Source organism: Muntiacus reevesi, chromosome 18, assembly GCF_963930625.1.
Source record: "Muntiacus reevesi chromosome 18, mMunRee1.1, whole genome shotgun sequence".
Classification (NCBI taxonomy): domain Eukaryota; kingdom Metazoa; phylum Chordata; class Mammalia; order Artiodactyla; family Cervidae; genus Muntiacus; species Muntiacus reevesi.
The window spans coordinates 58,830,778-58,843,584 of record NC_089266.1 but is presented as its reverse complement, the minus strand read 5'-3'; the positions used below and the strand labels follow the sequence as shown (position 1 = coordinate 58,843,584).

The 12,807-nt window shown below is 37.0% G+C and overlaps 1 pseudogene; it reads left to right on the top strand.

Moving 5' to 3' along the window:
* LOC136150204 (phosphatidylinositol transfer protein alpha isoform pseudogene) overlaps nucleotides 1-12,807 on the top strand; it is a 76,356-nt pseudogene that overhangs the window by 40,910 nt on the left and 22,639 nt on the right.

Genomic DNA, 12,807 nt, shown 5'->3' with positions numbered 1-12,807 from the left:
TCTTAATTGTCTGAATGTTGAGTTTTAAGCCAAACTTTTCACTCTCCTCTTTCACTTTCATCAAGATGCTCTTTAGTTCTTCTTCAATTTCTGCCATAAGGGTGGTGTCATCTGCATATCTGAGATTATTGACATTTCTCCTGGCAATCTTGATTCCAGCTTGTGCTTCATCAAACCCAGTGTTTCTCATGATGTACTCTGCATAGAAGTTAAATAAGTATGGTGACAATAAAGGGCCATGATGTACTCCTTTCCCTATTTGGAAGCAGTCTGTTGTTCCGTGTCCAGTTCTAACTGTTGTTTCCTGGCATGCATACAGATTTCTCAAGGGTTATGTCAAGTGGTCTGGTATTCCCATCTCTTTAAGTATTTTCCACAGTTTATTGTGATCCACACAGTCAGAGACTTTGGCATAGTCAATAAAGCAGAAGTAGATGTTTTTTCAGGAACTCTTTTATTGTCTTGATCATCCAAAAGATGTTGGCATTTTGATCTCTGGTTCCTCTGCCTTTCTAAACCTAGGCTGAACATCTGGAAGTTCAAGCTTCACATACTGTTGAAGTCTGACTTGGATTTTAAACATTATTTTACTAGTGTGTGAGATGAGTGCAATGTATGGTAGTTTGAGCCTTTTTTTTTGGCATTGCCTTTCTTTGGAATTAGTAGGCTTTACTGTGCCCATCATTTGATGAAATATTACCATGTTTTCTTGAGGAGATATCTAGCTTTCCCCATTCTATTGTTTTCCTCTATTTTTTTGCATTGATCACTAAGGAAGGCTTTCTTTTCTCTCCTTGCTATTCTTTGGAAGTCTGCATTCAATTGGGTATATCTTTCCTTTTCTTTTTTGTTTTTCATTTCTCTTTTCAAAGCTATTTGTAAAACCTCCTCAGAGAGCCATTTTGCTTTTTTGCATTTCTTTTTCTCGGGGATGGTCTTGATTCCTGTCTCCTGTACAATGTCACAAACCTCCCTCCATAGTTCATCAGGCATTCTGACTATAAGATCTCGTCTCTTAAATCTATTTCTCACTTCCACTGTATAGTCATAAGGGACTTGATTTAGATCATACCTGAATGGTCTAATGGTTTTCTCCACTTTCTTCAATCTAAGTCTTAATTTGGCAATAATGAGTTCATGATCTGAGCCACAGTCAGCTCCCAGTCTTGTTTTTGCTGACTGTATAGAGCTCTTCCATCTTTGGCTGCAGAGAATGTAATCAATCTCATTTCAATATTGACCATCTGGTGATGTCCATGTGTAGACTCTTCTCTTGTGTTGTTGGAAGACAGTGTTTCCTATGACCAGTGTGTTCTCTTGGCAAAACTCTATTGGTCTTTGCCTCGCCTCATTATCTTAGATCACATGAACTTGGAAAACATTTTAATCATATTCTATATTTCTGAAAGTATACCTGTTTTATACAAATGTTTAACATTTTAAAAGCAATTAGATAAAGTTCTTTACAAATTAACTTTGATTATACAGTAGAGGTAGAAAAAGCACACATTTATTTTATATTAATACATACATACATAAACATCCAGAAGCATAAAGGCAATCAGTTTTTGCCTCAAAATATTAGCCACAAGACAGGTACAATTAAGTTCTACTAAAAAAAATACTTTTATTTCCTACATCTAGATCCATTACAATATCTGCAAATTTTTTGAGATGAACAGGGGAAATTTGCAACTTGTAAAAATGATAGGTGTACTTTGAGTTGTTTTCTAGGGCTACATCTCTGTTTTCATAATGAGTAGATTTGTAAGACAACTAATTGTCTTTATTATTATTATTCAAAGAATTATGTTGCAACCTGAATATCAAGAGACAAACAAATTTTTAGTTTGCTTCTTTGTATCAGGAAGATCTTCAGCATGTAAATCAAAGGACTGGTATAGTTTAAAGTCTTTGGAATATTTTAGTAAATCTCTTCACAAAGTTGTCAGAATGTTTTTAATGTGCCCCTGGATTCATAGTTTCATTTTTAGCTTAGGTTAAATAAAAAAAATTCTAATTAGTCTTTGACTATCAGCTTCCAATTTGACCAACTTCTGACCATTGAGCTAATTAAAAAAAAAAAAAATCCTTTCATGTATTCTGTCATAGTTGAGCCATGACAAGTAGAATATATTCTTAGCAGTTTTGATCAACCGCATGAAATCAAGAGTTGTCCACAAAGAGGCTGCAAAAACTATATTACTCTCCCAAGACACAGAGAAACTCCCAAAGATAAATAAAAAGAAAGATTTAATCCTCTAGGCTAATGGTAGGGAGCATGTCCCACCAGATAACAGGTCTTCTTATAAAGATACTAAATCTAAAATAAGGTGGTATTGTGCAAAAATAAACAAACAGATAAATTGAATGAAATAAATAAATAAAATTTGTAAATTCTTCTGAGTTGGCAACAGTGGTAGGACCTTGCCGGAAATGAAGTCTAACCCATACTTCTGTACAGTCATATCAAGGAACAAATGGGGTGCACCTCACATTTCTGTCTGGCCAGAGTTTGGAGGTTCACAACCTGACAGCTGTCAAGCCAAGTTATCAGGACTCAGAATGATATGGGGGTGGGGGAGGCAATAACTGTCCTTTGGAGAGAAAGGGTGGAAGATCAATGGATATGTAAAATAATAATAATAATAACAACAACTCAACATTCAAAGATCTAATTCTTAGAAATGTTGTTTGCCTGTCAATCTGGATTTTGAAAGAAAGGGGTACATGAAATTGCACCCTTCTTTCTTAAATAGCCATGACAGATAAATATCTAAGAGAACTGACTTTTGGTGAGAATGCTTTTCTGGCTTCTGCCATTTTTCCCAGAATCCCATCTGTAGGTTCTGGAGTTAGTGTTAGTGTCTCAGTGGGTCTCATTCTGTTCACCAAAAACCTTTAGAGGAGGAAAAATAATTTTCCTTCTACCTTTATGATGAAGTCTTGACTAAGACCCCTTTTTCTCTGCAGCATCTCATAAATGGATACGTTTACTTAGAATAAAATGTCTCCATTCTGACCATAGTGATTCAAGATTATCTTTGGTACATTTAGCCTGCCTCTTTAGTCATAAAATTTTATGTATCTGAGGCTTCACACTGGATTCAGTACAAATAAGTTAGACCCAGGTCAATTCTGGCAACATTTCAGACTCATCTCAGAAAAAGAAATGCTGAAATAAAGTCTGAAACCTCATAATATAAAAGCTGAAGGACTAGTATTTAATAATGACTATCTCCAGAGGCAGGATGATAGCAGTGAGTTCTAGGGACTCAACAGTTACCCATTATTGACTGTTTTTTGCTCCTGGAAGCCTTAAGGGGTCTCATTTGGTTTCTTTTTCTGGCCACAGAACTGTTAAAAGATAAACTAAGGCATATTAAAAATTACAAGAGTTTATTAGAGCAAAAATTAAATCAAACAACAGACAATCTAGAGGAAAGCAGCTAGGAGGAGCTTGTCAAAATGAAATATTTTATAAGGCAGAAGTGAGTAGGAACAAAGAAGTCACTTTAGGAAAAAGTAAATTGATTATTATAAGGTTGCTCTCTTTCAGAAATGGCAAGGATCTTTCAGACAGACTACCTAACTAGTGCTGATCAGGCAATTTCTGGCTAACTTGTTTAACATTTCATTTCTCTGAGAGCCAAAAATGTGTTTGTCTCAGCTTGGTGATGTGGAGCTTAAGTGACTCCATTCTGGGCCTGTTATCTTGTTTGTTTGCTTGTTTTGTTATCTTGTTTTTAACAATAAATGTGCTTGTAGAAATAGTGTAGCCATCATAGTAAACAAGAGTCTGAAGTATAGTACTTGGATGCAATCTCAAAAATGACAGAATAAACTCTGTTCCTTTCCAAGGCAAACCATTCAATATCATAGTAATCCAAGGCTATGCCCCAGGAAGTAATGCTGAAGAAGATGAAGTCAAACGGTTCTATGAAGACCTACAAGACCTTGTAGAACTAACACCCAAAAAAGATGTATTTTTCATTATGACAGGGTAACAGACAGGAAGGCCAGGGGTCTCCAAACGGAGGAAATAGGCTGCAAGTGCCAGACATTTTTATCTCTCTTAAGCAGCAGGAGGAAACAAACCAGTGATAGTTTTTTCTTCTCTACACAAATTTAAAAGGAGGTTTCTCTTAAAATGCTGTGTTGCCATGACATCTGGTTTCACCTGAAGCTAACTATTCTCAAACCTTGAGTTAACCAATACATTTTTTCTTATGGAAATGTTTTTCTTAAGCTATGTTAATGTGCTGTGCATTTACCCCAGACTCTAAGTTCCACCAAAATGGCTCAAACTATGTTCAAATATTGTTCCCCTAATCTATGTAAACAAAACTATTTGTTTGGTAATCTGCCCTTCTACAAGATTCAAGTCAATCGTTTATGGCCAGAGATGAATTATCTGGTGCCACTCTAAATTTTATGACATTCCTTTCTTTTCATTAACAGACTGCGAGTGGTATATAACATATAGTCTTTAGCTAAATACTAGCAGAGGGGTACTCTTTCTGCCCCCTTCTGATGCCTATGTCAAAAGCTTTCTCTATCTCCTTTATACTTTAATAAAACTTTATTACACAAAAGCTCTGAGCGATCCAGCCTTGTCTCTGGCCCCGGATTGAATTCGTCTCCTCCAGAGGCCAAGGATCCCGGTGTCTTATCATTCAGCAACAACCTTTCAATTATAGGGGACTGGAATGCAAAAGTAGGAAGTCAAGAGATATCTGGAGTAACAGGGAAATTTGGTCTTGGAGTACAAAATGAAACAGGGGAAAGGGTAACATAGTTTTGCCAGGAGAATGCACTGGTCATAGCAAACACCCTACTCCAACAACACCAGAGAAGACTACACATGAATATCACAGATGGTCCATACAGAAATCAGATTGATTATATTTTTTGCAGTCAAAGATGGAGAAGCTCTATACAGTCAGCAAAAACAAGACCAGGAGCTGACTGTGGCTCTGATCATGAAAGCTTTATATTCAAATTCACATGTCAATTGATGAAAGTAGGGAAAACCGCTAGACAATTAAGGTATGACCTAAATCAAATCCCTTACAATTATACAGTGGGAGTGAGAAATAGATTCAAGGGATTAGATCTGATAGAGAGAGAGCCTGAAGAACTAAGGACAGAAGTTCCTGACATTGCACAGGAGGCAAGGAACAAGACCATCTTCAAGAAAAAGAAATGCAAAAAGGCAAAATAGTTGTCTGAGGAGGATTTACAAATAGCTGAGAAAAGAAGAGAAGCAAAAGGCAAAGGAGAAAAGAATACCCATTTGAATGTAGAGTTCCAAATAATAGAAAGGAGAGACAAGAAACCGTTCCTCAGTGATCAATGCAAAGAAATAGAGGGAAAGAATAGAATGGGGGAAACCTAGACATCTCTTAAAGAAAATTAGATATAACAAGAGATCATTGCATGCAAACATGGAAATAATAAAAGCAGATGTGTTATGAACCTAATAGAAGCAGAAAATGTTAAGAATAGGTGGCAAGGATACACAGAAGAATTTAATCTTCTGAGAAGATTATTTTCATGACCCAGAAAACCACAATGGTATGATCACTCACCTAGAGCCAGACATCCTGGAATGTGAAGTCAAGTTGGCCTTAGGAAGCATCACTACAAACAAAGCTAGTGGAGGTGATGGGATTCCACTTGAGCTGTTTCAAACCTATAAGATGATGCAGTGAAAGTGCTGCACCCACTATGCCAGCAAATTTGGAAAACTCAGCAGTGGCCACAGGACTGGAAAAGGTAAGTTTTCCTTCCAATCCCAAAGAAAGGCAATGCCAAAAAACACTCAAACTACTGCACAATTGCATTCATCTCACACACACTAGTAAAGTAATGCTCAAAATTATCCAAGACATACTTCAACAGTACATGAACCATGAACTTCCAGGTGTTCAGTCTGGATTTAAAAAAAGCAGAAGAACCAGAAATGAAATTGTCAACATCCATTGGATCATTGAAAAAGCAAGAGTTCCAGGAAAAACAAAAGCAAAAACAAAAAACATCTATTTCTGCTTTATTGACTATGATAAAGACTTTGACTGTGTGGATAAAAACAAACTGGAAAATTCTTAAAGTGATATGAATACCAGACACCTGACCTGCTTCCTGAGAAATCTGTATGCAGGTCAAGAACAAAGGTTAGAACTGGACATGGAACAACAGACTGTTTCCAAATTGGGAAAGGAGTATGTCAAAGCTTTATATTGTCACCCTGCTTATTTAACTTATATTGAGAGTACATCATAGAAAATGCTGGGTTGGATGAAGCATAAGCTTGAAACAACATTGCTGGGAGAAATATCAATAACCTCAGATATGCAGATAACACCACCCTTATGGTAGAAAGTGAAGAGGAACTAAAGAGCCTCTTGATGAAAGTGAAAGAGGAGAGTAAAAAAAAAATTGGCTTAAAACTCAACATTCAGAAAATTAAGATCATGGCATATGGTCCCATCACTTGAGTCAAATAGATAGGGAAACAATGGGAACAGTGAAAGACTTTATTTTTGGGAGCTCCAAAATCACTGCCGATGGTGACTGCAGCCATGCATTAAAAGATGCTTGCTCCTTGGAAGAAAAGCTATGACCAACCTAGACAGCATATTAAAAAGCAGAGATATTATTTTGCCAACAATGGCCTGTGTAGTTGAAACTATGGTTTTCCCTGTATCCATGTTTGGATGTGAGAGTTGGACTATAAAGAAAGCTAAATGCCGATGAATTGATGTTTTCGAACTGTGGTGTTGGTGAAGACTCTTGAAAGTCCCTTGGACTGCAAAGAGACCCAACCAGTCCATCCTAAAGGAAATCAATCCTTAATATTAATTGGAAGGACTGGTGTTGAAGCTGAAATACAGCACCTGATGCGAAGAACTGACTCACTGGAAAAACCCCTGATGCTGATAAAGATTGAAGGTGGGAGGAGAAGGGGCTGACAGAGGATGAGATGGCTGGATGGCATCATCGACTCAATGAACATGAGTTTGAGTAAACTCCAGGGATTGGTGATTGACTGCAAATCCTGGTGTGCTGCAGTCCATGCTGTCACAAAGAGTCTCACTTGACTGAGAGAATGAACTGAACTTTTGTTTTTAGTGTACTGGGGAGTATGGAGCTCCTGTTCTCATATGTAGCAATATATTTTTCTAGGTTCAATCCATGCTCAAATTTTACTTTTAAAACTACACTATTTGCATTTATTGTGAGTGAAACATCTCTGTATCCACAATTCATGCTACACTGCTTGGCAACAAAGAGGGATTCTGTAAATGTTTATTTAATTTCATGGCTCAGTAGGATTTTTTTTGGATGGCTAATATGTGTCCATATTTTTAAAGTCATATTTCCTATTTTGAGGTAAGTTTGAAATTGAATAAGATATATCCAGAAGCAAACAACCAGTGTTAAGCAGACTGTTAGAAATCAAATATGGTACTCACTGAATTAGCTTTCAGAATTAGAACATAAGTAAGAGTGTCAGGAATGTTTTTGTAAATGTGTAAATCTCAAAATAAAGAGCAGATGCATTCAGTTCTCCCTGCTCTATTGGTAGGTAGCTATGAGCTCTGCCCTTGAAGGCAGACAACTGATATTCTGATTGCTTTCAAACTGAATTACTCACTATTTCCAAACGTGTACTCTTCTCCTTTGCTCTGTTATTGAACAAGTAGACATTGATTTCTATTCCCTTTTCTTTTTTTTCTTTTAAAGTATCCCATGGTTGTGAGATACAGCACTCCCTGCTTAGTATTCAAAATTCACATTGACTGAATCAACTGGTTGCCTTGGGATATAGTACCACCCATATTTGTTCAGTTTCTAAGTTGTGTGTGACTCTTTATGACCTCATGGACTGCAGCACCCCAGGTATCCCTGTCCTTCACTACTTCCCAGAGTTTGCCCAAACTCATGTCTATTGAGTTGATGATGCCATCCAAACATTTCATCCTCTGTCACCCTGTTCTCCTCCAGCCATCTATCTTTTCAGGCAACAAGGTCTTTTCCAATGAGCCAGCTCTTTGCATCAGGAGGTCAAAGTATTGGAACTTCAAAATTACTCCTTCCAATGAATAGTCAAGATCCCTTTCCTTTAGAATTGACTGGTTTGTTCTCCTTGCAGTCCAAGGGACTCACAAGAGTCTTCTCCAGCACCACAGTTCAAAAGCATTAATTCTTTTGTGCTCAGCCTTCTTTATGGTCCAGCTCTCACTTCCATACACGACTAATTGAAGAATCATAGCTGTGACTAGACAGACATTTGTTGGCAAAGGGGTGTCTCTGCTTTTTATTAAGCTGCCTATGTTTGTTATGGCTTTTCTTCTAAGGAGCAAATGTCTTTTAATTTCATGGCTGCAGTCACCATCTGCAGTGATCTTGGTGCCCAAGAAAATAAAGTTTGTCACTGTTTCCATTTTTTTACCTGTCTATTTTCCATTAAGCGATGGGACCGAATGCCATGATCTTAGTTTTCTGAATGTTGAGTTTTAAGCCAGTTTTTTCACTCTTCTCTTTCACCTTCATCAAAATGCTCTTTATTCCTCTTCTCTTTCTTCCATTAGGGCGATATTATTTGCATATACGAAATTGCCTGTGTCTTCCTTGGAAATCTTGATTCCAGCTTGTGATTCATCCAGCCTGACATTTCTCATGGTGTACTCTGCATGTAAGTTAAATAAGTAGGATGGCAACATATGACATGAATGTACTATTTTCCCAATTTTGAACCAATCAATAGTAGAACAGTCAAGAAAAACGTACAGTCTTTTGGAAAAGCAAGTAAAATGAGAGAGAAACAACAACAACAAAAAAATAGCATAATAGCATTTGCTGAGATTTTTCATGTTCTAGGCCCTGAAATTTGTGTCATTCAATTATTAATGTTCACCCTGGGACAATGGTGATTACGTTTATTTAACAAATTTAGAAAGTGAGTCTCAATGATGAGCTGGCCTGATATTTTTTTTTTTAAAAATAGAGTAGTTGGCAGAGCTGGTATTTGGAATTCAGTTTACCTGATTTCCAAATATTAAAATAAAAGGATTCAAGGATGCCATCTTCTAAAAGCACGAAATTATGGTCTGAAAATCGACAGCTTCAAAAATTAAGTAGAAATTCACAGAATCTTGGGATTCTGTTAAGAGCAGCTAGCTCTCCTCTGACTCGTTTGTATGGTATGAATAGCTAGCATTTCTTTTCTACTTTGCATTAAATTCTTATGGCAGATTTGGTTGTCCTTTTCTCTATCTGATTAAGACAGAGAGACACTTATAAATGAAAAAAAAAAGTTTAATATATTATTTTATTCTGAAACCTTAGTATGAGGATTTCACATAAGTGGACTGTGCTCTCTGAGAGTCCTGAACATTTAGATATGCACATGTGACAACCCTCTAGGAGGAAGCCAGGCCCTTAAGAAGTCTTTGGAAATGGAGATACTGGCACCTGGACACCTTACTACAGATAGTTGGCTCCAATGCTCCAGTGATCTGGTTTCCAGAAGGTTTCTTTCCTCTCTCCTTCCTCTCTTCCTTTTCCTCTCTTCTTTTCTTTCCTCTCTCTCTCTCTTTTCTTTCCTCTCTCTCTCTTTTCTTTCCTCTCTCTCTCTTTTCTTTCATACCTGGCTACAGTGTATACACTTATGAATTCTCTGCCTTGTACTTTGCTATCAGTGAATGTTGTGAATGTGTTGTCAAACTCAGAGGTGGAAGCAGAAACTTCACTTTGGTATTACACAGTCTTGAATTTCCAGGAGTGATAATTATATTTATAGTGATATGTTGTTGTGTTTATACATTGTGTGTTTGCTTTTATCTAAAAGTTTGGATTGTAGATTCTTTACCTATCTCAACTACTGACAATTTTTAATACCATAGAAAGAATAAATACAAGCCTACAAAGGAGATTTTTGCTTAAATATAAATGAAAATAACAGAATGTGCTTCTCTATGTAGTAGAACATAGGTTCCTTTGTCTCGGTAAAGAAAGAAACCAGTGAGAGGCAGAATGACAGGTAAGGAAAGAGTTTATTAGTATAGGAAGCTTGTAAGAGATACAAGTGGGTGGGAAAGGGAGTGCCACACCCAGAATTTAGTAGGCTACAGTTCTGTAATCAAAATAAATGTGGAGAGGGGGAGAAGACCACCTTCTTCATTCTTGAGTAGATGTCATTCTTCTGTCATCAGTTCCTCCTCCACATTGTGTGGGAAAGTTTTCTTGTCCTTACATAGTCAAACTGGGACTGTCATGGCACAATGGAAATAAGCAAAATGGTGGCAACCTACACTAAACTATGGTAAATCATCTCAGGTTTCAGTATAATGTCATCTTTCCTTACATTTTTATTTTTAGTGTGTACAAAAGAGCATGTCTTAGGATCTGCCAGCAGATTTCCATTTCACAGACATATATGCCACTCTCACAACACTTTCCTCTCCAGTACTTTTGCCTGGAAAACCCCATGGACAGATGTGCCTGGTAGGCTACAGTTCATGGTGTGTGTGTGTGTGTGTGTAGGAACAAAGAATTAGATTTTAAAATATTAAGGAATATTCCTGACATTATAAACCTAGCAAACAGACCTTATTTCACTGCTCTATACACATGACTTTATTTATTTATTTATACTTCATTTATTTTTAATAGATGGAGGCTAATTACTTTACAATATTGTAGTGGTTTTTGTCATACATTGGCATGAATCAGCCATGGAGTTACATGTGTTCCCCATCCCATCCCTCTGGGTCTTCCCAATGAAAAAGCCCTGAGCACTTGTCTCATGCATCCAACCTGGGCCGGCGATCTGTTTCACATCTGATAGTATACTTGTTTCAATGCTATTCTCTCAGAACATCCCACCCTCGCCTTCTCCCAGAGTCCAAAAGTCTGTTTTATAATCTGTGCTTCTTTTTCTGTTTTGTATATAGGGTTATTGCTACCATCTTTTTAAATTCCATATGTATGTGTTAGTATACTGTATTGGTATTTATCTTTCTGGCTTACTTCACTCTGTATAATGGGCTCTGGTTTCATCCACCTCATTAGAACTGATTCAAATGTATTCTTTTTAATGGCTGAATAATATTCCATTGTGTAAATGTACCATAGCTTTCTTATTCATTCGTCTGCTGATGGGCATCTAGGTTGCTTCCAAGTCCTGGCTACTATAAACAGTGCTGTGGTGAACATTGGGGTGCACGTGTCTCTTTCAGATCTGGTTTCCTCGGTGTGTATGCCCAGAAGAGGGATTGCTGGGTCATATGGCAGTTCTATTTCCAGCTTTTTAAAGGAATCTCCACACAGTTCTCCATAGTGGCTGTACTAGTTTGCACTCCCACCAACAGTGTAAAAAGGGTTCCCTTTTCTCCACACCCTCTCCAGCATTTATTGCTTGTAGACTTTTGGATAGCAGTATCCTGACTGGCGTGTAATGGTACCTCATTGTGGTTTTGATTTGCATTTCTCTGACAGTGAGTGATGTTGAGCATCTTTTCATGTGTTTGTTAGCCATCTGTATGTCTTCTTGGAGAAATGTCTGTTTAGTTCTTTGGCACATTTTTTGATTGGGTAATTTATTTTTCTCGAATTGAGCTATAGGAGTTGCTTGTATATTTTTGAGATTAATCCTTTGTCTGTTGCTTCGTTTGTTATTATTTTCTGCCATTCTGAAGGCTGTCTTTTCACCTTACGTATAGTTTCCTTTGTTGTGCAAAAGCTTTTACGTTTAATTAGGTGTCATTTGTTTATTTTTGCTTTTATTTCCAATATTCTGGGAGGTGGTTCTTACATTTAGATCTTTAATCCATTTTGAGTTTATTTCTGTGTATGATGTTAGAAAGTGTTCTAGTTTTTCTTTTACAAGTGGTTGAGCAGTTTTCGCAGCACCACTTCTTAAAGAGGTTGTCTTTTCTCCATTGTATATCCTTGCCTCCTTTGTCAAAGATAAGGTGTCCATAGGTTTGGGGATTTATCTCTGGGCTTTCTATTCTGTTTCATTGATATATATTTCTGTCTTTGCCCCAGTACCATACTGTCTTGATGACTGTGTCTTTGTAGTAGAGCCTGAAGTCAGGTACGTTGATTCCTCCAGTTCTATTCTTCTTTCTCAAGATTGCTTTGGCTATTCAAGGTTTTTTTGTGTTTCTATGCAAATGGTGAAATTATTTGTTCTATTTCTGTGAAAAATACTGTTGGTAGCTTGATAGAGATTGCATTGAATCTATAGATCACTTTGGATAGTATACTCATTTTCACAATATTGATTCTTCCAATCCATGAACACGGTTTATTTCTCAATCTATTTGTGTCCTCTTTGATTTCTTTCAAAAGTGTTTTATAGTTTTCTATATATAGGTCTTTCATTTCTTTAGGTAATTTAATACGTGTCTGAGAATGGCATTTAAGAGTTTGGAACTACTTCTCTTAATTCACACTAGTAGGGAAATCCACATCTTAATGGAGATGTACATTGTGTGTTCATTAGTTAATTATATCCAACTCTTTGTGACCGTTTGGATTGCAGACTGCCAGGCTCCTCTGTCTATGGGATTTTTCAGGCAAAGCTACTGGAGTGGTTGTCATTTCCTCCTCCAGGAAATCCTCCTGTGTCAGGAACTGAACTCATGTCTCCTGCATCTCCTTCACTGCAGGTGTTTTGGCACTTTGTTAAAAAATAATTCTCTTGAAATATGACCAGGATATAATAATCCATTACTATTTTTGCCTCTATAAAACAGGTTGAGTTTTAGTAAAGCTCTTTGATTATAGATGATT